The sequence below is a fragment of the Anser cygnoides genome, chromosome 5 (assembly GCF_040182565.1).
Source record: "Anser cygnoides isolate HZ-2024a breed goose chromosome 5, Taihu_goose_T2T_genome, whole genome shotgun sequence".
Classification (NCBI taxonomy): domain Eukaryota; kingdom Metazoa; phylum Chordata; class Aves; order Anseriformes; family Anatidae; genus Anser; species Anser cygnoides.
The window spans coordinates 19,059,500-19,086,678 of record NC_089877.1 but is presented as its reverse complement, the minus strand read 5'-3'; the positions used below and the strand labels follow the sequence as shown (position 1 = coordinate 19,086,678).

General features: G+C 39.5%; 1 long non-coding RNA gene across 2 annotated transcripts in view; it reads left to right on the top strand.

Annotated features, from left to right (window-relative positions):
• LOC136790863 (uncharacterized) overlaps positions 1-27,179 on the top strand; it is a 246,655-nt gene that overhangs the window by 75,628 nt on the left and 143,848 nt on the right. For both annotated transcript variants that reach the window (XR_010831652.1, XR_010831651.1), the window contains one exon: positions 17,162-17,347. This is a non-coding gene — a long non-coding RNA (uncharacterized lncRNA). The remainder of the gene's footprint in view (positions 1-17,161; positions 17,348-27,179) is intronic.

Genomic DNA, 27,179 nt, shown 5'->3' with positions numbered 1-27,179 from the left:
CATTTTCTCTTCTCCGAAGATTCATTCTTTTCTTTCTTTCGCTTGGTCCGCCTGCATCAACTGTCTGTGTGGCCTCTTGTCTGTACCATTCCCTCATACAGTTTCCTCTTGCTTTCACTGCCATCAGTGCTCTAAGTCAGAGAGGCACTTTAGCTCTGCATACATTCATTTCGCTGTGGAAAGATGTTCAGATTGGGCCTCGTTAATTTTAGACTAATTGGCTGTGCAAAACTGGGAACTGTCCTGTGGAAAGTCAACAGACGTCTGCTCCCTTACTGCATAGAACTTAGTACATAGATTTGAACTATCTGGCTGGTGGTATTAGCTTTGGTTTATCAAAGTATATCTTCGACATACCCACACTTAGGTATTAGACATGAAATGAGTGAGGACTCTGCAGTTTTGTTTTTGTTTTTAAATTTTTCTTTCTTTCTTTCTTTCTTTCTTTCTTTCTTTCTTTCTTTCTTTCTTTCTTTCTTTCTTTCTTTCTTTCTTTCTTTCTTTCTTTCTTTCTTCTTTCTTCCTTCCTTCCCTCCTTCTTTCCTTCTCTCTCTCTCTCTCTCTCTGTCTTTCTCCCTTTCTTTCCCTCTTTCTCTCTCCTGCTCGCTGCTGTGATTACAGGTACCATCTGTCATCTTAAACTCTGGCTCCTTAGTTTAGTATTGTTTTATTTTTATTTTTTGCTTTAAATAACAAATTTCCATGTTTGCTTAAACAAACAGTCAACAACTTTCCTGGCATGCTGTAAAATACAAGACTCCAGAGACTGAGCTTCTTTCTAAATAGTTTAAGACAAAATTAGTGGAAGCAGCAAATGCAACTTGGTTGCCCATACCAGCCATCTCGTCCATACTGTGAGCTTCTTATTCAGGCAGGTCTTCCTGCGGGACAGAAGGAAAGAAGCAGTGCCAGCTGGCCTGACCTGCTATCCAAATGTATTTAGTGATTTTTTTTCCAAATGTTGTAAAACAAAAACAAGTGGCAGCAGTAAGCAAAGCTCTAATTTCAACACTCACCTCTGTCAACAGAGCCCGCTACCATGTCTAATATCTGGCTTGTTCAGAAGACAGGTAGGCCCTAGGGGAAGGGGAAGAGTGCAGACTGGACTGACTTGTTACAAAACAAAACATTCGTTCAGCGGCTGTTCTGCATAGCTCTTTGGAATTAAACATCAAAAAGGAGGGAAATTAATTTGGCAGGTAGAAGTCAGTGCTTGGTAGCAGCTGGAACAGCGCCGCAATGCCACAAAGCCGGACCTCACCAGCTTCAGTTGGTTGGAGCTCCCACTCCATTCTTAGACTCAGTTCTTTCTCCAGTGTGGTGTTTGTTTTGGTTTCTCCTTTGAATGCTCCTTTCACAGCAGCCTGAGGACAACCAGGGGTTAGAGTCTCAGTAGCCAAATTAATTGCCAAACAGGGCTGCTTGGGAATTTGGCCCAAGAGCAATAATAATAGAAATACTTAGCACTTGCAATATGTAGCTGTGTGATTCTTCAAAGCATGGTGCAAAAGGTGAGTGTGCCAAATGCTGCTTTGTTTCATCAGGATAACTATCTGCTTTCTGGAGGGGATTCTTCCATTTCTGTACCTAGGGGACAGAGACAGAATGAAAAGGAGTGAGGTGCTAAAAATGTGGGGTCGGTCACATATGATGTGGGAAGTGTGAAAGAAAAGTGTACTGTTTTGTTTCGTTAATAGGTGAGAGAATGACATTTTGGCTTTAAATTCCATTCACAGTGAAAGCCATAGTGCTAACACTCTGGCAGTAAGTCCTTACAGCAACATCAGTGCATATTGTGCTGGATCTGTTCCCCAGGCCTCTGGTGCCAGTTTCCTTCCAGTGCGTGCAGCAATCATGGCTAATGTCCATGAGACTAGGCTCTGTGACAGATGGTACGGGACTTTTACCATTGACAGCAGATCTCAGTGCCATCAGGCTGTGAACACGCAGTAGCTGACTTGGTTTGACAAGCTGACCTGGCAACTTAGAGCAAAGATTGTCAGGGTCACAGAGCAGCTTTCTTCTGGTCAGTGTTGCACATACTAACAACCAAGTATTTTTTTCTTCCACTTTTTCCACTTAGCTTGGATACAAAACTAGAGTGAAACGATGAAAAAGGCTTAAGGTCTAAGTTTTTCTGGCATGATTTGTGAGGATGGCAAGCACATCCCTCAAAGATAAGTAGACAATACAGGAACAATATAAGGAAATTTCCTGTTTCATTCTACAAAAAGCCAGGCAGTCTAAAATTGTCTTTGGATGACCTGAAAGCCTAATCATCAAGAGAAGGCCAGAAATACCTTTTTCCTTTCCTCCTTTCCTTTTTTTTTTTTTTTCCCTAGGTGATGATTATTTATTTAAAAAAAAAAAAAAAAAAGAATGAATGGGGGAGGACTGGCAGAACTCAGAGAGCTTTATGTGCTTATTAGTGGCATGAGAAGATCCCTTCCCAGGCAAACAGGAAAAACCTTTTGTTTCTCTTTGTCATCAGGGCAGGATAAGAGTTAGGCCCATATCTAACTGTGGCTGAATAGGAAGCAACAAAAAGTTGTATCCATCTGCCACATGTCAGCATACGTGAAATGAGATAGATGGTTTCTAATAGGTGGTTTCTATTAGAAAAAATCAGAAAAGGAGAATGAGTCCACTTGTCCTATGATCACTGAGTGCTGCTTCTAGTTTTGGTGAAACTCTGTTCCACTTTAGAGTTTACTACACACACCATTCTCTGCTGTTCAGTGTTTGTTCACATCTACAAGCCTCTGAAAAGAAAATCAAGCAAACAGTAGCTGGAAGTTTCAGAAAGGGGTATGACAAAAAAACAGACAACCCATCTTAGTATACATAAAATAGTGATTTTTAAAAACATGTCTAAAAGTGCATAAAATAGTTATAGGAGAGAAAATTAAACTAGATCATTTAGTCTGAGCTCATATAACAAATACAACACTTTAGTCAGTCCTTGAGGAAAACAGAACCTCGTCTTCTGGAGAAGCATCTTGTCTTGAGCTGAAGATGTCAGCATACAGGACTTCAGTGCTCCCTTTGGAAGTTTGTTTCCTTGGTTGATTGCTATTGTTAATAAAAGGGAAAACATAGAACTTATTTCTGCTTTTACTTTATCTGGACTTAATTTTCAGTCATTCTGAAAAGCCTCTTTAGTATCAAGTTTCTTTTCCTTGTAAATGTAATTATAGTCCATAATTAAGCATCTCTGATTTTTTTTATTTTTTTATTTTTTTCTGTGACAATGCTAAGCACATTGAACTCTTTATCCCCTTCTAACCAAAGGATTTTTTCTAAAACTTGCTGGAGTTTTGGGGACTTTTCCCACTGACAGCAGTGTTTTTTGTATAAGACCTAGAAAGTGGCACAAATGAGGTTACATGTGAAAAACGTCTGCAGAGTCAGGACCCTGATAAAAGCAGCCGGCATTAAATCATTTGGTTTGGTATCAGATCTAAGGGAGCTGTTTCATCAATACATGCTAAGGAGAACTGAAAAGATTTGGTCGTGCCTTTGAACATACTAAGGATTTTTAGAGGGAAAAGTGGGGGAAAAATAGGGACAGCTGGATTATTTTTTTTTTTAACTACAATTTAAGGTTTTTGTTTATTTTTTAATAGGGTGAATGTAATGCTCATGAAAATGCTCACTATACACTGAAATCTTCTATGAATCAACAAAACATGTACCAGCAGTACAAACTTCACCTTGCCTAAACAATGTACATCTCAATTCCGACTTGAAAAGACCACCTGTAGGGGAAAAATGTTAGTTCGGTATCCAGGGGCCATTCATTCCTTTGCCACTTTGCTAAGACTGCCAATTAGTGCCAACTTGTGGTGGCAGATTTTGTGATGTAGACACATGTTCTCTGGAAAGTGGGCTGAGATATTCGACTCATTTCACATGGGGCACAAAGAATTATTTGCTCTGTGCTATACAAATGAGAATTGTCCAAAGCTTTCCTCTGTGTTAGCCTCTGTACGCTTACTGAGTGTAAATACAGGGGAAATTGGTGTTATTGCAAGGACAAATTAGCACCAGAACTGAGCTGTATTTTTTTAAATGTGCTGCTAATTGTGCCCAATTTGTGCTGGAGTACTCACTCAAATGCAAAAGCACAAAACCAACTGAACACATTTCAGGGTGCCAAAGAGAGCTTGCACTTTTCTCTTAGCAAATTATCCTTCTAGTTTCACACTGCCACAAGTGCCAATTGGTCCCACTAAGACCTTTATCTAGAGTAATCAAATTAACACTGCATGTTAGCAAATTAGGTTTCATTTAACAATGGTTTATATTTGCTGCAGGTTCGAGCGTTAAAGGAAAGCATTTTCTAAGTTTTACTTTAAAATTTCTTATATGAGTGACATCGATTTTGTTTGTGACATTTAAAAAGAGTGAGCTGCTGAAATGGAAGAAAAGAGGCCAAATCATTGTTTGTATTTTCACTTCCAGAGAAACGTGGATAAGGAATTGCAGAAGTTTCTAAACTTTAAGGTAGAACTGAGCGAAGTGGAAGAGGTTTATTGTTGTTTTCCCTTTGATTCACAATGGACCAAATATGCGCCATTGGTTGTACCCAGGAGATCACTGGGGCTACATAGCTGTTACTGAGGGCAGAATTTGGCTGAATACAGCCATCGGGCACAGTAAATTTGCTCTGCCAAAAAGTATGCCACTGACAGAGTGGGAAATACAAAATGCTCCAAGCGTAGGAGTGAGCAAGATTGCCAAAAAGAGAGGGAAAAAATTGTAGGCTAAATTTCTCTTTGGCAAATATCCATAAAAATCATCCGAGTTTTATCAGGGATGAATTTCACCCACTGAGATGAATTAATTAATGTTTGTACCATCTGAAGATTAATAATGCAACTGTTCAGTATTATTGAGACTTCTGCTTCCAAGACTGTCTTTTCTTAGATGTTTGTGAAACTAGCCTGAAGCTAGATTATTCTCTGTTTTGTGAGACTGGTTTTGAGAAGACAGAAAAGTATAAAACACAGAAATATCTCTGAGAGTAGGCACTCTCGCCTTCCTTCTTTTAATTGAAGGCCTTACAGAATCTCAAGAGCTGATCATATGCACATCCTGCTGTAGAAGAAGGCAGAGGAGTTCCCCAGCCAGTTATGAATGAGACTGTGTCCAAGGGCACTGGCTGTGCTGAGAGAACTAGAGGTAGGTTTTTGCCTTATTCAGTCATCCCATGACTTCAGGACTTCAGCCTGAGTCATTACTTTCCATTGCCATAAGGCACTAGAATTTATTTGGGTGCAAAATTCTGTTAGGAAACTTAAAGTGCACATGTAAGAGAATAGCTTGGTTTTGGTTCCTAATTTTGAGGTCTTGGCCCCGATCTCTTGTTTCCTGATTCTGTGCCTTGAGAAGTGTGTGCATACATAATTTCTCGCTGGTGCTATAAACGAATAAATCACTTGTAATGGGTTTCTGCAAATAACTTTTTAACGATTGAGCTGTTGATCTGCTCGTCGAAGATTGATATCTCTGAAGTATGTTGTTTTATTGCATCAGATACCAATACATGATTCAAGAAACAAGCCAGAGAGGTGGTAAGGAGAGCAGGACCAAAGAGGCCGCACGGAACATCAAGTGAGCAGCAATCAGAGCCTTGCTTATCAGTCATAAAATGGCACGAGATAGCTATTGAGCACAATAATCCAGAGTGGTATCTGTTTCAGGAAGTCCCTGCATCGTTCATTTCCAGAAATTGAGAGAAGAAGCTAGAGAGAAAAAAAAAATCACTTTCTACATGCCCTGTTCTTATGCACTTTGGCTGGCCATCCTCCAGTGACAACTGCTGGGGACAGGGTATGGAGCTACTTATAGCTTTGGTCTGACCCAGAGTGGCCATTATGTTCTTAGAAGATATTATCACTATCCTTTTCTGATTACATCCACAGGAACCAAATCATATATATATAAACATGTTGTACAACTAAGTAAGACCACAAGCTTTGAGAAACAGAATAAACACTTTAAGTTTGTTGAGCTGTATTCAGAACGAAAAATCATTTTTTTTCAGAACAGTCTCTGAAGTTAAGCCCCCTCCCTGAAGTTTATTGCATGAGCCAAGGGAGAGAGCCCATTCTTTCTAACAATGCCCTTTCAGCTACTTTGATGCTAAAAATAAAAAATGTTTGATACCTATCCAAGCAACGAAGGTGAAAACAGTAATTTCCAGCTTTTCTAAAGGTCTTTGGCAATATACATTTGACAAAACAGTCACCAGCAGATGAAATCATATTGTTTTTTCCTGCTTTGTGTGTCTGAGCTCCCTTTCACTTCTTCTAAGCCTAGACAGTCAGAAATAGTAAGTCTACTGAAAAATTAACTGAAAATGCCTGTTCATTAATGATCTTGTAAACAACACTATGTTGTTCAGTGGAGATGATGCCTGTTGCTTATAGGTGCTGAATTCTATTGTTTGGCAAAATTTATGTTGTAGATGCCAGAACAGTGCCTAGCCCGAGAACAATAACAAGAATACTTTTTTTAGCATTGCCAGTCATACATTGCCCTTTTTAATATAAGGCTGGGGAAAAATCTCATGAAAGCATTTAGTTATTGGTTTATAAAAACCTTTTTCCTAGTGATCTAATCGTGCAGCACCAGTGGCAGGGCTAAAATGGCACTGACAAGCGGAGTTACCAGTGCTTTGCAGCTCCATGTGATGATGCAGGTAGCACAAGCAATTAAACCCAATTGAATTTGTTGTTGTTGTTGGAACTGTTTCTTTTGTCAGGCTTTAGAAAAAGGGATTCTTTCAAGCAGAAACACATTTATAATTTTGTTGAAAAAAAGGATTCTGGAAGAGGAAGTATTACACACTCTGCATCAGCTGCCACAGTGCTGCAGGAATTAAAAATTCTGTGTCTTGTCTCCTTGCGCCCTTATGAGCAAGACTCCCCAGGAGGTGTCTGTGATCCTTGGATCCTAAACCACCTCCCCAGGTCAGATGTGGAGATGGCAGTATGTGAGCGAGGGTGAAGTCCTCTCCCAGAGCCCACTCCAACAGAGACTGCCGGCATAACGCCCAGCAGGAGTAGCTCCATAGCATCTGAAATGTGAGCGTTTCATTCTGCGGAAAAAAGTGTTGTCATCTTCTGGAGTGGGAAAAAAATCTTCTCATTTTCCAGTCAGCTCTATTTTAACAATGTCAACTTATAATAGTTTCTTATATATACTTAGTTGTGTAAATACCATAGTAATAGTGATGCTCTGAAAAATAAGCCATACTTGTGTAACAGACGGGCGGTGTACGTGCCTCTGTTGCTGACAGGCAAGTCTCCAGTTACTCTAGACTAAGGCTTTTCCTGCCAGATGAGTGCTGGCTGCTGCACTCAGTTTCTGATGGGTCGGTGATGATAAATAACTTGTGCTGACTAGGATGGAGGCTACCACATTTATTTTCCTTGTTTTTGAGTAGCAATTTAAACCCAAGTCTCTGGGAGTAAACTGCTGTGTATTCACTCTGCTACTGAGACTCCTTTTCCAAATCAGCTGTCAGTAGCAGGAGTTGTAGCTAACATTGATTTGTAAATGCATTGCTCATTTCAGAAAGATTGCATAGGGTCTCATCCTCTTTACAGAAAACATACTGCTCCTTGGAATTAATATATTAATATGGAAAAATAGGAATGTATTCAAAAAATATCTAATTGTTGCTGATAGCTGTTTTTCGCCTCTGGGCTGATTTTGTTTGGCAGATTCTTCCTTAAAGTTGAGAAAAGCTGAGCTCTTTGTATTGGCCAGGTACAAAGCTTCACACAGGTGTTACTGGATGTTTAAATGTAAAGGAGGATGCTCAGGCATTAAAGAGGGGAAGCAAAGTGTAAATAAAAAGGGCTATTTTGCTCAAGCATGAGGAAAGTTGGGGTGATTTGATGAACATTTTGAAGAGGTTTAGGTTTTAAAATAAAAAAGGTACAGTTTTCAAAAATATGTGTGAGAAGAAGTGGTCTCTCACCTCACTAAGGTACTCAGAGTTGATCTTGGGAAAAGGCTGTCCCTTCCCACTGACTCTAGTGGAAATACGGGGTGACTAGCATCTAAATGAGGTAGCATTAGGTACAGTGTGTCCTCCTCCTTGCTGCAACACCAGTTGTTTTTCAGACTGAAAAGTTCCTTTTCAAACTGTTCATTTCGGTCACCATCTAATGGACTTTTGAAAATGAAATTTAGATGGCCAAGTTATTTGGCTGTCTCGTTTATTGTTTGTTCCCTTTACTTTGACTAGCCTGTTTTGTTCTAAGGACTCTTTGAAAGGTTGGAGGACTAGCAGGATTAAACCAAGTCATTGCATTAGGGAAATGAAATCTCATTAAGAAGGCGGTTGTGATTCTCTAATCCCTCCCTGTGGGTCTTGCCTCTGCGCCAGGCTCGGGCTGACAGAAGCAATGAGGAGGCCGAGTGGGCACTACTCCCCTCCCTGCAGTGCTGCAGAGGGGCATCTGCAGCCGTGACTGCATGGGTCTGGGCACACCAGTAGCTTGCTGCTTGCAAGCCGACGTGTAGGTAAATTCACGCCTTTGGGATAACTTACTCATACGCCCATATCCTGAATCATAATTGGATTCCTCCTCTGATCCTCTGGTAACAATGCTGGACTGCCTTGCCCATTGCCAGTAAAGCACTGCCCTCAGGACTTCACACAAATGTTCATACCTTTGGGGCATTCACCATGAAACACAGAAATAAGAAAATCTCATAGAAGAAAGAGTTAATTCAGATGCCTGCCTGCCTGATGGCTTCTGGTTAGGAAAGTTACTCACCTGTTGCTCCCAGATGGACAGACTGCAGAAGAGCCATGAGAAAGAATGATCAGTGAGAGGAAAGTGTGATTTCCCAATTCACATCAGGAGCCTGAACCTCTGGGTGGTATTGTGGCTTACTCTGTCCAAGATTTGTGAAAATAGCTCATGTATCATTCAGGTGCTAAGTATGGGTCCAAACCCTCACGGAGATGAGGAAGCTGAATCTTGTCTACCACCTGCTGAATGAATGACAGCTCATCTGAAGATCTTTGTCATCATCCCTCATCTCCAAAAGCTCACCACATCTTTTATTGCACACAGGCACTTGAAGGAAGAGTAAAAAATGTTATTTTTGTTTTCAAACAGTTTTAAGTTTGTGTGTCAGTAGGATGAAAAGCGTCTTTTTCAAGAGCAGGAGGAAAACATGATTTGGATCGATCTGTTCTTGAACTGTCTTTTTTCTTCTCCAAATTTCACTAACAAAGCAAAACAAAATCCCCCAGTCTTACAGGGGAAAACTAATAGGGTTCCCTGCGTTGCAACAAGCATCAGAAGAGCCTCCTGTCACAGTGTTATCTCAGTTGAGATTAACAGATGTATACACACACACACACAAAAATTGTTCTGAGACTGGATTAAAGGTACGTATTAAACTATCCCTTGTAAGGGGGAAATTATATGGATGAAGAAGTGCTCCAGAGCTTGTGTGCCCACTAAAATTTGCCTGGGAGGCTTGCTCCTCATCAGCAGTCTGAGTGTGCACTCTTGAGTTGTGATAACGAACAAGCCACACAAAGGAAATCTTTAAAAAGCTGCACCACTCTCTGATGATAAATGCAAAACCCTGTAGTTTTGGGGGTGAACAGAGATAGTGAGACTTCTGAAAACATCCAGGAAGAGAATATCATATATTCCAGTTTCCATCGAATCTTGAAACAAAAAGCAAGAAGAATTTGATTGTTTCTGTGATCAGCTTCAAGCACTGTCACAGGTCATGACAGGACTGATCAGCTGATCAATATGTCTATCATGACAGCATCCCCAGTTCATATTGAATAGCAAATTTCACCAGTATGCCCATATTTTTTCTCTTGCTTTATGCAATCCTGATAATAAATCTGTTTTAAGTCTTCCCTCCCACTCACGACCTAGTTTGCTCCACTTATTCAAGAAACAATCTCTAAAGCTTGAACACTATTTACATTATCAAGATTTACTTATCTTTTCTTTTTTTTTTTTCCATTGAAACACTAAGCAGCTCTTACATCAATGTAGGTGTGTTTGAGAATTATGAGAGCCTTCAATTCTCATACCAGACTACACCCACACAAGTCAATTCCAGTTCCAATGACTAAAGGTCATGTGAATGGCAAAAAGTAACAGGTAAGAACCTAATTTTGCTATTAAGAGTAACTGAATTTGCAGTTATGGTTTATTAGTAAAAGGATTAATGCCACGAGCAGTAAATCCTTTCCCTACCTTACATGTGTTGGTGTTTGTTCCCACTATTGCTATTACTTTTAAAGACACTTCTAATGGAAAAAAAATATAAACATGATGTGTGAGAACAAAGATTTGGTAGAAGAGTATGCCCATTTTCCTCTAGATACGCCAATGATGATAAGAAACAGTGGTGGGCTAGCCACCTGCTAAGGGATAGGGAGCATTTGCTATCCAATTACTTCCATAGGCTTTACTAATAGCAGGTGTTCGAGTGCTGGGAATTGTCAGGTTCCCTGAGGCTGATGGCCTCCTGTTCGTGCATTATGCCTTTCCCAGGATGACATATTTATATTTCTTTGGTTTAACTGCATTCTCACATTAATTTAGTGGTTCCAGTTCTTAGCACTGCTCTTTGTCTTCTTTCAACCAGAAATTCCCCAGTATAGTCGTCTCTTTTATACATTCTTCTCCCAAACCATACCTGTTTTTAATAGTGTTTAATCTATGCTGCCCACTTGAGTGATTTGTTTATTTAGTGACTCTAAGATGCAAGTAATGAGGACTCTATAGATACTAGATGCTGTAAGGATGGTCTCAGAAAGGTTTTGCTACCCTTGGAGATTTTCACAGAAGATACGACCTCTGAAGGGATATGTGATTTTCCCATTTTCTGTGAGGTGTGGGCCATTAGCCTTCAGTATTCCCCTCAAAATTACCTTTTGCTTGTGTGCAAAGTGTTACACTAGGTGGGAAATCTAGTTATAATTGCTGGGTGCAACATGAAAATATCTTCCAGGAATTCAGGAGCAAAGCCAGGTGGGTCTGTGTGGTGATTATGCAAGGTCACTCTATTTTCATTTAGGAAAATACTATGTGTTAAGGGACTTGAAATCTCACAAATTAAAGACTAGTAGAGTGAACTTGAAGAACAGGAAGAAAATTCCATGTATGGACACCCATTTTCTACAGTACAACCCTCTCTTTTGCTTGGAATAACCTCTCAACAAGACAGGACCTTAGATTTGGATAACGAAAAACTTCCAAACTCTTGAGAAATTATCTTCAGGATATTAACAGCCTCACTTTCTTTGGTCTCTCTGTTTCTTCTGCTTTTAGCTGTATACCAAAGGGAAGAGGCTGTGGCATTCAGAATGGTGTGATTGATCTTGTTTCTGTGTTTCCGGCAAAGGGGTGTCCAATACTCCTAGAGAGTGATGCTCAGTTTTCATTTAAATTTCAGCCAGCAGACTTCAGTTTTCTTTTCTAGAATAAGGTTGGACTTGCTGTGAAGAGGACCACATGTAATTATCTGGTCAAAATGAATTTATTCTGTAGCTCATCCTTATTATTTGTGACTGTTACAGAGCTCAAAGGTCAGGCTTTTCTTCTGACACAAGACGTGCAGTAGATTAAGCTGTGTATTTAGGGTAATTGTGAACAGGCCAGTGTTATTCTACCAGAAAGACTGAGCTGGTCTGACAAGGCATGTGGTTTTCTCAGTTGCTTGACTGCACTATCTGACCATCCTATTAAATTTGTTCTGTTGGGAGATAGAATGTAGTTAATGCAGTTACCAATATCGGTTGGACTTTTGTTTATACCCATTTTTTATTCTATTAAATGCAATAGGTTATCAGAGCACTCTGTTCATAACAGGGAGGCTAGCATTCAGCTTGGCAACGTCAGAAAGAAACACAAAGGACATCACGGTAAAAACAGGGATGGCAGGGAGAAACTTGGGAAGAAGGGCAGGAAATGGCAAACTCTCCTCCCGCCCCAAATTGTGCTGGAGCATACTTTATAGAGTGTCTTACAGACAATGGTGGCTTTAACAAAAGAGCAAACCAAAAAATAGGCAACTGAAAGTGTAAGGTTGCATAAAACCATGTATCTCACAGTGAGATCTTAAGCTAGTGTTGTATCTAAATTTGTTCCATGCTTTGTTTATTACAATCTACGCTATATCTCTTTGTGTTGAACAAATTTTAGTATCTTCTTTTCCAGTAGAAGTAAGAGTTCAGATTCTGTCTGCAGCCTTTGAAATGTGTACTTTCTGTGCATAACTGGGTCTTGTTATTCCTAAACAACATCTTACATGGAACAGTTAGATGCAAAACTCAGGCCTAGTTTCCAGCACAGTTCTCAACCTCCTACCATGTTTATCTACCCTTCCTTGGTGGTCTTTGTCTGTTCTGGTGGGATGGAAAATGATAGCTCCCCAAAGGCTGCCAAATCCACTGCCCAGCTCTCAGATGGTGCGGTGCTACCGGTAATTGCGTATGTCTCCTAAGGCCCGATACTCCAATGATGAGAGTTAACTTGTTGTTTTGAAAGAAAATAAAGTTTACTGCATTTTTGGTTGGTAGGGACATACAAAGTTGCCTTCAATTGGATAAACAGTAGCATTAATAAATAATAATAAGATTATTGTTATTTTTAACTTAAGGCTTGATAAGATTTTCCCAGATAGGAAGCAAAACAAGCCTTTCACTGCAAAAATTAGTGGGTTAAGTTCCATGGCTATCCATCTGAACGAGATCAGGATGAAGGATTACAGTGGTCCCTTCTGATCCGTGGGTTTTTTTCAGTACTTTAACCTTTGCAGATCTAGCTAGTTAGGTAGCTAATGCTCTCAGAATACAGGTGAGTCAGGATTTGGGTAGCAAAAAGAACAGAGGTAATGCAGGCCATAGTTCACAATTTTGTTCCAATGCCCTGGCAAAAAAGTTGGTGCCAGACAACCTGAGATCAATTGCAGTTGAGTATCTAATCAATCAACATGCTAGGAATTTTCCTTCAGTGCTTAACAAGTTTCAGTTTCAAGATGTTAACTCCTCTGGCAAAATTACCTGATGCTTTCCCCTCTAATTTGCTAAGTCCAGAAATGAGAAGGTAGCATATCTTGAGACTCATTAGATTTGTCAATGAATGCAGTAATGCAGAAAGTCTGCTTGCTTAATAATTTACAAGACCTGTAACTTCCTCTGATAGTCTTTAAGTATTAGGAAGAACCAAGGCAAAATAATTAAGATAGAAGGTTTTTTTCTGGTTGAAGGTAGTATTCAGTCTGCAGTACTTGGTGGTGATTTTGTTTCATGCCTTAGATGAAGCTTTGTCTACCAGAAGCTGCTACCTCTGCACAGCTAGAGAGAAACTTGATGTGCAGAGCTGGAATCCAGTAAGGGGGAAAAGGGGCTGTTCAAACATGGGCCGAAGGAAAGTAATAAACCTAAAATAAATAATAATAATGAAAATCTAAAATAACATCACTGATGCAAGCAGACTTCCTTGTTGTCTAAGGCAGAAGATTTAAATGCTATTTGCTGGCATAATTTTTCAGAGCCATTTCTGCTTGCAGCTTCAGTTAAATGAAAAACAAATCACAGATATGTTAAAACTGCACTGTGTAGGTCAGACTGTTGTTTTCAATGAGCAGTGGTAGAACCCCCACTGTGGATCGAGTGTGGTTTAAAGTCCTGTCATTACTGCTCACAGTGATTTAAAAAATAGCATGTTCAATATGCTTTTGAATTACGTGAATGCTTCTGTTTTATATAATGAAGGAGAAAATTATTAACAATACACTAATTTTTTGTTTGTTGCTCAGATGGGATGTTTGAGTCCCTAAAATTGAATGTTAGTATGAATCACTGTCTCTAGAGCACTGATAATAAACTCTGCTTTCAGATGGATTTATGTAAAGGTTTGGTTTTCTTTTTCTTTAATCTTTTATTGGTTTATAATGGAGCCACCACCAGCCTTCTAGTGGGCCAGGCATGGATAGCCATCTTTTAGCTCGTGTCTCAGCAGCTGTGATATACTGGCTCATTCCAGAGTCTCTTAGATTTTTGGATTTAATTCAATTGCTCCAACATCACATTTTTTCTTGTTGATCTGAATAGGAGTTATTCATAGTAAAGCATCATTAGTTCAAGTCCAGTAAATGTAATGGTGTGAAGAAAACTGTATAAAGAAATGTGGTCCACTGAGTTCTTTTTAGACCTATCTTAGGTGAAGATTTGGCTGCTGCTTTGGTTCAGGAATTCTATCAAGTCACTAAATACCCTAGATTAAGCTTTGTTTATCCTCTTACTTAGCATAATGAATCGAGAAACCTTCCAGTAAAGTTAGAAGAGTGACTCTTGAGTTCTACTCATATAATTTAGTAACTGACTGACAAACTAGGTAGGAACCTGGTCACCTTTTCAAAAAATAAATAGAAGAAGCTAATGTTTAGAAATAGTAGGAAAGGTCAAACTGAATGTCTCCATCAGTGTCACAAAATTTAAGCTGGCCATTTAGGATCTGCTGTAATTAAAAAGGAAATTTGAATGTGCAGAAATCACAGTATAAATATGTTTCTGTTTGCAAAAATCTCCATTCAAAAACGTTGGCATTTATCTGAACGCTCATCTTAAGAAGTTTGATCCCAATTATCCAGGTGCAGGCAACCAATCCTGAGAAGTTCGTTGCAGCCGGTCTTAACGTGTCCCCACGGTGTTTAGCAGTAATGCTGTTTTGTGCTCCTGAAAACCTTTTGCCACCTTCACAGATGAATCACAGCAAGGGCTGATCCTTCAAAGTCTTTTACTGAAACACTCTTATCTGTCTGTCCACCTGGCTATTGGAACTTTTTGGATAGAGAGCAAACTGCAACAGGGGTCTTACAGAGAAAAGAAAAGATTGTCTTTTAAGATTTCTCTTTCTTACCATCTCTGACACCTTGCAAGTACCGAACTGATGGAAACTAGTAAAATCTTTGGGTTAATGGAGTCATGACTGAAATGTCCCATGGAGGTCCAGTGCCATAACAGCATAAGCTAATTATCCCTAGATCTGGAGGACATTAAGATATGGATTCCTTTTTAGCCATACTTGCATCTAAGTGCCCAACAAATAGCTAGACCTTGGTTCACCAACACTTTTCCTGAAAGGCAGAGAACGATAGCAAAAGAAGCCATCCCTGGAGCCAGCTTTATTGCAAGGGGCATCTGTAAAGGGTACAAAGTATCTAGGAATCTAGTTCATATTGCTTTGCCTGCTGAAGCTCAAGAGCCTGATGGCTTCATCATATGCTGTGATGGCAGAAGCCCAGCTGTGAAACAACATTAAAACCGTTGCAGTAGGTCAGAAGATGAAAGAATTGTTGTGAGAGTCACTGACCGATTAAGCAGTCTGTCATCAGTAATTGATTTTGATGAAGTGGGACAGTAAATATGTGTGGGAGAAGTAAAAAATAAGTCAAAACTGAACCTATACCTTGTACTGACAGTTACAAAGTGGGGAAATACTGTGCTGTACTTCTGGTGTTTTAATTTATGTGTGCAGATAGGAAGAAGTTGCTTCTCTTTCCATTTGGAAAATGGACATTGGACTCTTAATGCACTTACTGAGTTGAAGTTAAATAAGTGGAGAGGGCCAAGCCAGTAATAGTATAAGCAAATAGACCTCTATTACGTCAATCAAGTTGTGGCTATTTATTTTAGAGCTGTTTTTGGCTAGTGTATTGTGCTCAATATATTGCATTATGGAACAGTTTGACTGTGCTGCAGATTAGTCCTCTGGAGTATGTGGTAAAAATGTTCATGCAAAATATAAAAACAAATGTGGCTTGGTTGTATCACAGAAAGATTTAACTCTGCAGAACTCTATGTCGGTTCGCATGCTACACAGCCAAATCTCACCGTCTCATACTGAGCTCTTATAATGAAAGTGCAGCTTCTACCATCAAAAAGCCCTTTAAATAGTATAGCTTACATCAGGTCTGAAAGTGAAATAGGCTACTTCAGCAAAAACAGTTCTGTGTCTGCATAACCGCATTTAGGGTTTTTGTCAGTATGGAAACATCTAAATTCAAAAATCACACCACTAAATTATTAGTACTATACCAGCAGAAGTTTCTACAGTTAACCTAGTCTCAACCAATTCTGCAGTGAGGTTATAACCATAGGGGAATGAATCTGTGGGTACTTTCCAGCAGTTTGCTGGATTGAGAGATGAGTGGAGCAGAGGTTTTCCCACCCAGCCTCATTTAAAGCATGTGGGATATCAGTATCCATATGGGAAGCTTCATGATTAATCATTGTGGAGATTTGTCTCTGTGGAAGACATTTCATTTAGCCCAGGATTGAAAAACAAAGGATATGTTGCTGCCACACTAATCAAAAACACAGACAATCTGCTGTTCATATGTGCCAATTGTTGCAACACTGTAATGTAAATGCACTTAAAGATGAGACAAATAATTATAGGCAACCATTCTGCAGAAAGCTTATAGGAATATGGGCTCTTTAGGGGGATGCTTTCATGTGCATAAAAAGCCTTTCACATACTTAACTCTGGTTGCCAAGTTCTTTGTGCTTGCTGTTGGTAAGTAAATCAGACCATAGCACCTGAATCCAGAAAGTGCCGAACAAAAAGCAAAACTGTAGTCAAAGGGTGAAGAAGGTCAATGGAAAATCCAAACAGTAGGTGTGTTTCTGTGCTGTGGTGGTGGGCACAAACACATAAACTGACTTGAATCCTAGAGAACCATATTTATTTATAAACACAGTAGGTATAGCTGTGCTCATATTGCCAGTCCATTTAGTTTCTGGAAGTTTCTATGTAAAAGAAAAGCATGAGCACTGCCACTGAAGAGTATCTGTAGAGAAATGGTCACTTCTGTAGGCTGTGCAATCTGTCAGATGTGGGCATATAATACTTTTGAAAGGATCAACAGTGGCAAGGAGTGAATTGTTTTTGTTCAACCAAGTTTCAAAATGTATTTTGTAATATTATCTGTTAATATTGAGGCTATTGCTGAACTAAGGATCAAATCATTGCAGTATGAATAGATACTTCTTCTACAGCTACTATTACAGTAAGAATTGTACCCTTCCCTTTCTCCTACAGTTTCAATAGTTTCTTCTTTTCTTCTCGCTTCTTGTCCCAAACAGGCAGTTGCCCTCGACAGTTGAGTTGTTGTTCTACAAAGCTGAATTCATACAGAACTTGAATACCATGTGCAAAAGAAGAAAAAAAAATGCAAAAGACTCAGAAAAAGGCAGCAGGAATGATCAAAGGTCTGAGCAAGAAGCGACTGAACTGCTTGGATTCTTCAGTTCAGAGAATAAATGAGCAAGGTAGGATCTGACAGAAGTCTACAGATCGTAAGTGGCATGGGTGGGTGGGTACTGATCACCAGCTCTTACAGTACAAGAACCAGGGACTGTCCAATGAAGTTAGCAGGAATCATGTTCAAAAAAAAAATAAAAAATGGATGCATTGAAGAAAAAAAATGTCTCCATGGCTTTAAGAGGAGATAGGACAAATACCTGGAAGGGACAGCTCTATTGGAAGTTACCAAATGGCCACACGAAGCTCAGGAAATATTTCAGCTTAAAATAATTACAGACTGGAAAGTACTCCAAGGAAGTATCATATATGTTTTCTCCCGTTCTTAACTTACATGTGAGGTGTGCCTGTAGCCACTGTTGAAGACAGGATGCTGAACCAGATGGTCATTTTGTAGCTCTTATATACCTTTCTGTTATAGCTGAGGTTTTGCCAAGATATTTTAACCGCTGGTTTCTAAGACGTTGTGTTTTCTTACTTGGTCAGTCTTCCAAGTGCCAAATTTAGTGCTGGTATTTCCAGACTTCTTCAAGATAATCTTGCTCCTTGTATCTGCACAATTAATTCAATGTTATTAGGTGTGATTAGAACAGGACTTTTGAAACTAAAGTTCAGATGGCATTGTCCTTCTGCTCGCCCCTTGAAATATTATTGTGAAAATGACTGCATCTTTCTTTCTGCTTGATATTTCTGTGGCTGTATGTTCCCAAATGAGCCAAAAGAACCATGGACTTTCTATATTGGCAGCTATTCATACATTGTTCTGCTGCTCATGTGTATGCTATTCAAACTATTTAAAACTATCAAACTATTTCTCTCTAGGTGCATAAGCTTCGATTTCCAAGCTAAATTTGACTTAGTTACTTTTATCACAAATAGAAGCCACTGATTCTAGCCGTTAGTTGTTTTGGGGCTTTTTAGCTCACTATCATTTGAGAGTCTTACAAGCAAAATTTTGATCCATAATATGTTGGATACAAGACCAGTGCAAATCTTACATGTCTTTGCTAGAATGCAAGACAAGTACATAAAATAATTCCTTATTATAATTCTTAGTGGTAAGTGTTGCTATTAAGTCATCGGCTAATTTCTGATTCTGTGAAAGAAACATGTTTTGGGCAGAAATTTTCCAAGCCTAGGTTTGTTACAAAGTAAATTGTTTTCTGAATAAAAAGCTTTTAAGCAGATAGACAGCTGAAAGGACCGAAATTCAAAAGTTGCAGTTTGCATGGAAATTGTCTTTATTGTGGAGTTGTCTATAGGTTTTTTGTTTTGGCCTTCGGTTCCAGTTGTCTCCTTTGCACTGCAGCAGCCATCTTGTTTAGTTTTTGCCATTAGAAAACAATCAGATAACCAGTGTTGCCAAGTACAAATGCGTCTCATTTTTAAAGTTCAGCTGTTTTCTTCTTATATGATGAATTTTATAGAGCGGCTGCTGCATGATACCTTTCAAATATGGCCAGCTCTGCCAATTCTCATGAAAGGGGTGTTTTGGCCAGACGTTATTGTTGCTGCTATTACAAGTTCCGTCATTGCCAGCCAGACCTTCTAGACTAAAACGGCGCAATTTTCTGCCTTCATATTTAAGGAGCTAACTGGCATAAAAGCAAAACCTAGCATTTGTCTAGGTGCACAGCAGAAAGAAGCAGGTGCATATACAACAGTGCAAGGACTCAGCAGGAGAGAGCCAGTATCTCTAGGATTTGCATTACCATCGCAAAAGCCTTCTAAGTAGAACTGAGTAATAGTTGAACTAGATTGCACCACAGGACAGAAGATATCTAACAGGGCATATGAGACCAAGAAAAAAAGAAAGAAAAAAAAACTACCTCTGTGTAAAAAAATGACTACAGCTGAGAAGCTAAAGGAAGGTAGAGGTGAATATAGAGGTGTACAGACCCATTCAAGAAGGTATCAATATACGGTTGTAAGCTGAATATTTGGCAGGTGGAAATTAGTAAAAAATGTAGGTATCCTATTTCCTTATTAATTCATGATACTGGTGCTGAACATGCTTAGTTGAAACAACACCTGTGCTAAGCCCTCCTATAAAATAGGCTTCTGGAAGGACTGCTGAAGTTGATTAACTTTGTTCCCCCACCTAGTTTGCTTTTCACTCTTGTTCTGGTTTCACTCAGGGCTGGAAATGAGAGTTGTCAGGAAGGCTAGTTTTGTGGTGCACAAGGAAATGCAAGAGCTTGCCAATGGAAACCTTTGTCTGGCTAAATTTTGTTAAAAACGTATTCATATGAATTCAAGTGACAAGCCAAATGAGTTGAATTCCTCATTCATTCTGTGAAGCTTTACATGATGTGACAACCTGGGAATGACACAGAGTAAGGCTGCAATCAAACTCAGTTGTCACAAGCTCTCTGTTAGACAAGCATCATTGCCAGCACTTGTGTCCCTGGTGCCAGACAGCAAACCGTAGCTTTATTTTACTAGGTAGACCAAAAGATGGAAGAGTATGTTCTCAACTAAGTGTGTGTTTTTTGAGGAGCCTCATTCTTTATTTCTACCTCCTCTCTGTAGCTGGTTTCAGGGAGTCCATATTTTTTAAGCTGACAAGACATGCTTTTTCTTTATTGCCAAACTGGTGAAATGGCTTCCAAGAGAAAAGAGAAGGGGGGTATTTTGGTTTTGAAAGCTTCCACTATATTTTTTTTTCCTTGTACACATCCTTTGCACTTGACAAGCAAAATGATTGGATTCAGTAGAAAGTGTGCTCAGAAGTCAGAGTCCCTTTTGCAGCATTTATAAGGGAAAGTACAACCCAGCTGTTGGCAAAACATAGCCTCATTGTTTTGGCAATGCTATTTCATTTACCTTTTTTTCTTTTATACTAACTTGTTTGCTCAGGTATTGGAATTCAGACTTTTTCCTTCTTTTTAGAAATTCACACCCTTTCTGGCAAGGCTTGAACTGTTTTTATTGCTTACAATTATACCTACAGGTAAAATAAATACTTTCCCACGGATGCGCTGGAATCCGGTATGGTTATAAGCTGATGTAGCTGTAAGAGCGGAGTTGTACAACTAGTATTTCTGCTGTTCTGTCTTTTCCTTCTGACAGTTCTTAAAGACACAGGGCTTGGATCTGCTCTTGCTCTTGAGTAATCAAAGCAATTCTTTTTAAAGGCAGCAGGGTTTCATCTATGCTAAATTGGTATGGATGAGAAAAGAACTAAATGACTCCTAGAGTAAAGACCTCTAAGGGAAACCTAATGTGGAGGTAATTTTGCAACACAAATATTGCTGCGGCCTTTAAGCATGTAACTGTCTTAGCACAGCTCTATCCTGTGTGCAGAAAAATGACACTGAAAGAACATTTTGCTGTCATAAAGTAAGGCGTAGAAAAGTTAGGAAATGGCCTAATTAAGGTCGCCTGTGTAATTCATTATGATTCATTTTTTAATTACCTGATCACATACTATTTTTTCCGCAGAGCCCTCTACCTCTGTGCACAGGATGTTCAGAGCACTCTTAATGAGCAGCTATTCAGTAGTTTGTTTTATCTTCATTGTTCCATGTGTGGCCCAAGGCCTTATTTACTGCATGCTATTAAATCCTGTTTTGAGGGCTAAATCCATAAAAAGACTTTGGCCTGGTGACCCTGTGTGCTGAAGTATCGAACTTTTCGACCCCCTGCTGTCTAGTGTTGAGAGGTAGAGTTTATGACCCAGGTGTGCTGTTGCAGCTGTATTGCTATCAGGGCGGGGCTAGTTCCCTGCTCTGGTACTGCAGCGTGCTGTATGGACGTGCCAGTTCTAGTCACTCCTAGCTCAGGTAACCTTAGGAAGTACATGCCATTCTATGGCATCAGCCTACTGTTAACAAATTCATATAAGTGTCTCCTTTCATTACACAGTTAACTGGGAGTCTAGGATTTGTGACTCATGCATCCTGTTTTCAGCAATGTCACTTACGTGCTGAAAAGCCTTGGAAAAGTATTTCACCAGTTGTGACCCAATTTTCCTCTCTGTAAAATGGGAATAATGACATGGGCCAAACCATGTCACAGAGGTGTTCTCTGGCTGCAGTGTTTAAAAATGCTTTGGAGTCTTGGATATAAAATGTTAGGGAAAGACAATGTATTGCTTCTGCATCCAAAACTGAATGTCAGTGCTCTGGAAAGCTCCCCTTGTCTCATCTGCCTGAACTAGATTATATTAGAATAATTGGTGATTCATTTTTCCACATGAAAACAGGCTACTTCTAGTGCTCTTAAAGCTGGTATCTTCCAGAGTCATTCCAGAAGTCCCATGAACACATACTGGAGAAAACACAAGAGAATCATGGAGAGAGAGTGAAACATGTCGTCTTATTCTCAGTTCAGACTATATGAAGATTATGTCCACAGCCTAATATGGCCGTGGACCATTCTTTAACCTGGAGAACATAGTTATGAAGAACTTGGCATGACTCACATCCATATTATCACCCTTTTCCCCTTACCAGAAGCTAAGGTGCCTTGGTGATGCTGCCTAGTGGGAACAGCTGTTGGTCTTTGCTATCACTCAGTCCATGCTTAGGCAAGCTGGGGGAACAGTACTTTGCAAAAGCCAAAGCCATGTTTGTGAGTAGGCTAACAACAGTGCGGACAGCCATCAATCAGGCTTGAAACCTGTGCTCTGGTCCTGTTTAGTTTATCAATATAGACATAGCTTAGGAGGTGTGTTGGGTGCTCAGCTTTCTACAAATGCATTTGTCACTGTGAATATAGGCAACTCCTTAAGGTCTGAGATGTTTCATTGTTTTACATCAAGGTAGTGTAAATGGGTCTAGATTATACCCTGAAATTCCTTGTGATTAGAGCTGACTAGAAATACTGTGATGTAATGACAGTAAAAGCCCTGCTCTTTGATAGAGTTGTGGGAATGTACCAATTCTGATGTTTTATGCAGGAGAAATTTTGCAAGTGAAGAATGAAACTTCTTCTAGGTGAATAACAAACGGGTTTTCTCTATCCCAGAGTATCACTGGTTTTTATATTTCTGAGAGGGATGGAGAATTAGGAAGAAAACTACAGTAGCTACTTGAACCTGAATCTCTTGCAGTTTAGGTGACATCAAACCATGGGGTCACTCATTATATGATTATTTTTCTGTTTTCTGTTGTTATTTGGTAGAAGGTAGAAGGACGTAACCATTTGCAAGGATGGTTGTTCTATTTCCACCTCCCCCTCCCCCCCAAAAAATGTATACATATATATATATAGAGAGAGAGAGAGATTACTAGAGTTTTTCCTTAATAACGTTTTGATGATGTTTTCAAGGGCAGAGAAACAATTTGCTGCTTATTTCTACCCTGAGGTCCTGCCAGTGTGACCTCATGTTCATTTTCAGCCAACAGCTGCATTGATTTTCTGCATTGATTTTCCTTCATTTATACATAATCTGAATTCAAAAGTGTGTAAATGATACTTGAATCGTCCCTCCTGTCTTAACGTACTGGAAATATTCACTTTATTGACTGAGAATATGCTTCCAAATACACGAACACATAGCAAGTGAAAGAGACCGCAGTTAATACGTGTAATAAAAACAGATCTGTGAGAAGCAGGCATGATTGTCCAAAACGAGCATACATTTCTGGAAACAAAATTTTCTTCCACCACTAAGGACCTGATTGCTCTTTAATTTAATCCCTGATGGGCCAACACGTGGGAAGCAAGCTACATAGTGGAGAACAATCTGTATAAATCTCCAAAGTTCAAAACAAGGATTAATGCAGGTTAGCAATCCCACATACAGTATAACTGATCTCTAAAATAGGATAGATGTTTAAAAGATAACAGGAAGCAAACCTAGGATAATAGGAAGCAAACCCCCCAAAATATATTCTAAATATATTTTCCAGAAAGTGGGACTCAGGCCTGAGTTAAACTGTCCGCTTCTGTCATTTCTCTCTGAGGTCTTTCATGGTTTGCTTCCGACTCCTTCCTTCAGACTGATCAGAAACTGGATTTCAGTGTCACTGGTACTGTCCATGCCCCTCTTTTGTACACAGCTTGGTGGGTCTGATCTGCAACCCATGTTCAGCCTGAAGCAGCAGCCCAGTGCTCAGATACTTCCCTGATCCTTATCCAAACTGTTCTGAAGCTCTTTCTATAAGCTTCTTTCTATAAATGCAGTGATTCAGCCTGACTGGATCCTTGTTGTAGGCTATGACAAAACTTGGGTTAACTGTAGAATCAGCCCTGCTGGCAGGACAGACTTTCTTGCTAGATTTATAGTACTTCCTGCTTCTAGCTGGGCTGCAAATAGAACAAGAACAGCCTTTCTCGTAGTGTCTTGGCACTGCTCCTTCTAGAGGGAACCCAGAACAAACAGGATACAATGAAAAATACCAAACTTTCATGAACTTCTTAAAAAAAAAAAAAAAAAAAAAAAAGCCTTTGCTTGTGGTTGGATTTGGTGGACTTTTCCTGGGTTGTTCCATACTTTATTCATGCCAGTTCACTCACCATTAACTTTTGTGAAAATATATACAGTGAATACATAAAGTTATAATTCTAAGGACTAGACATAATTCCAGTTGCCTTGAAAAGGTGATGTTTTGGCACATCAGACTTTTAATGTTTTCAACTTTTTTGCTGCCTTTCTCAGCATCACATTTGCACTGCCACTTTTTGTACTTGAATCCATCACTGAATGTCACTCTACCAATGAGCTAAAACCCTTCAAACACTCAGTCCCTTTACCTCTGCCTTAGACAGATTAATGAAAAAGAACATTTGAGTGACCTGCTGAAGACTGTAAAAGGAGGAGATAATGGAGCAGAAAATCAAGGACTCCCCACATCTGTCAGGTCTAAAAGACATGACAAATAGTCCACTGAAAGTAATAGATTTTTTTTCATTAACTTCATTAGCTTTCATATAAAACTCTAAAAACATAAACATATAAAAATGTATTTAAAACGTATAAAATGTGCATCATAAATAGCCGCAGAATAAGAAATATAAGACATTAAAATATGATTAAAGTCATCTGAATTTGTTTAAAAATTGCATGCTCCACCCACATATGCATTTATTAGCAGCAAACAGCTAAACAGGTTAATGAAAATCAGCTAAGTCCTGAAGTACTTAAGTTTAAAATCAGCTAACTCTAAAAATACACTCAAAATGATCAGATAGGTGAAGCTGAAGACAGTGTTGGAAAGTCAGAATGAGGGGTCAGGAGCTTAAAACCCCATGACTTCAGAAGGCATGGTGCATAGGCACAGAGCAAGGTCTGAAAAGTCAGAAAATAGCCATTTGTTTCCTATGCAACAAAATTCATACTGCTTACTTTTCTGTAATAAAACCATCTTTTATATGGGTCCTGTTCTGCACAACCCATCTTTAAATGTAAAATAGTTAGTCTTTTTTGTTTTATTTTAGAATTTTGCATTCTTTGGGAAGCTCCAACACCTTCCCTTCATCCATCTTTTTTTTTTTTACCATCCTCTAAAAATAAGTAGAAATACATGCGTGTGAAGTAAATTAAATTAAAAGTATTAAAAGTATAATAGGGACAAAGAAACACTGACCCTAAATCCCAAATGAGAGGGAATATTCAAAAAAATTGGAGGTAATAATAAGGATTTTTTTGTTTTTATTGTTTTCCTTCAGAATACCTACTTGCAAACAAATATTAGTCAGAAGGGCCACTCCAGGCCAAGCACTACTGCTCCATAATGACAGCCTGGGGGTGGCTGAAGGCACTCTGCCTTCAGCCTGGCGTTTCACCCCGCACCAAGGCACACAATCCTGACAGCGATGTGTATGTACCCTGTTGTGCCTTATTGCTCACTTGACATATATTTTCCTGCATGAATCAACTGTTTCCTGTAGCTCTCCTTTCAGCTTAAATCCTACTTCTCAAGTACCTCTTACCTGTCCTAGCTACTCAAAAGGTAATATCAAAAGGAATTAATTACTATAAATTATAGGCTGAACATTTGCTTTGTGTTATGGACATAAGCAGGCAACAAAGGGACACACTACAGGGAAACTAATAGAGATGGACTGCTTGTGACACTTACTCAAAAATTAAGTGCCGTCAAGCTGATAGAGTTTAAGGTGGGTTTAAATTGTTATTCATGAGATATGAGGTTTTGCAGACAGTTTTACAGCTGCTCTGAAGGGTCTTTATCATCTCTTGGTATAAAGCAGGGTGAAGAGCCTTTACAGCATCTGTATGGCAGCCGGAGAAACCCTTACTAAGATTCTTGGTGTAAAGCAGGGGTTCCCAAACTGTGATACACATACCATTGGTGGTACAAAACCATTTCCAGATGGTAGATGAAGGCAGCTTCTCCATTCCTATGTGAAGTTTCTTAAAAAGCCATGGGGTAAGTGTTTCCACACAGTTACTGGAAGTCACCACGTGCCTTGGTGCAGACACCCTGCAGCACAACTCAGCTTGTGCCCCAGCAGTGGGCAGGGTGGCGGTGCTCACTCAGGCTGCTCCTGGGGGTCTGCACGAGCTGTCACTGCTTGGTAGCTGGTGAGGATGGGCAACGGGGTGTGTGAGTGCCAGAGGGGGCGAGTGGGAGAGGAAGGGGGTGAGGCCTTTTCCTTGTGTGGGGGCAAACGTGAGAGCTGGTCAAAAAACAGCTTTTGTGGTCAAAACTGAGCTGTGCTGTCATTGCTTCTGCTGATAGCACTGCCATTGACATTCATTCAAACTCAGTAAATCATCAGCACACTGGGTTAATAAGCCCTTGGCACACAGGATGAATATAACTAGAAAATAATGCAGAAGGGCACCTGTGCATTAGATCCACAGGCCACAGAGTATAGGATCTATGTGCTTTCAGGTGCATGTAAAGTGCTTGTCAAATGTCTATAAAACAGCTTTGGTCTCTCATAATGTTCCTTAATGCACCACAGTAAAGTAACAGAGCAGGATGGTTTTTCAGCTGTCATGGGTGCAACCAGTAGCTGGTTATTACCACACACCAGCTCACCTCAGCCAGGGCTCTGCCTGGGATTTCTGCTGATCCCTGCTCTTCCCTTTTGCTAATCCACATCATTCTCCTTTTCTTCATGTGAGTTTTCTTTGATTTGTTCGCTCATTTTGAATACATTTCAGTGGCAGGAGAATGTACTTCGTTTAAGAGAAGACTACTTAAGACAGCTTTCTAGGTATACCTTTGTAGATTTCCAGAGTTGCACAGGCTATTTACTTTCTCCCATCATTTTCACTATCATGATACTGTATCAGTTTTCTGATCTCATACTAATTTAATGATAATGGATTATTGTTATAATTCCAGCAATGAAATAGGCAACACACTTTTAATTTTGGGGAAATGAGGGCATTCAGATATTGAAAAGAATGTTTTTCAGCACTGATCTAACACAGAAGTGTAGTGAGATATTTTCCTTCTAAGAAAGCCTTCAACATATTGTTTCTGGTGAACCAGTTTGCATATTTTCACACTGGTGATTACTTCACAGCTGGGAATTAATCAGCATCTACTTCGTTACAAAAGCCCACCCACCATATGTGGGGGGGAGGAAGGGGTCTACTCTCCCTTTAGTTGCCCATCAAAGCTTTAGGCCTAAATTGAGGACCTTTTCTATTACATTGCTTCCTAGACCTGATCACTTCTCATACCCTCTTTTCTGCTGTAGTATCTGAGTGTTTCCCAGTAGTGAGTTAAGCAACACAACTAACATCTGTCACGTGTGGTTTGTTCTTTCTCTCATCCTGCCTCCAGGGAGTCTTTCCATCGAATTCAATGGGCTTTAGATCAGGCTCTAAATTAGTCTGAAGACTTTAGGATGAGTGTTTTGTGTGTGTGTGTGTTATGTGTTATTGTGTTTTTTGTTTTTGTTTTTAATTTT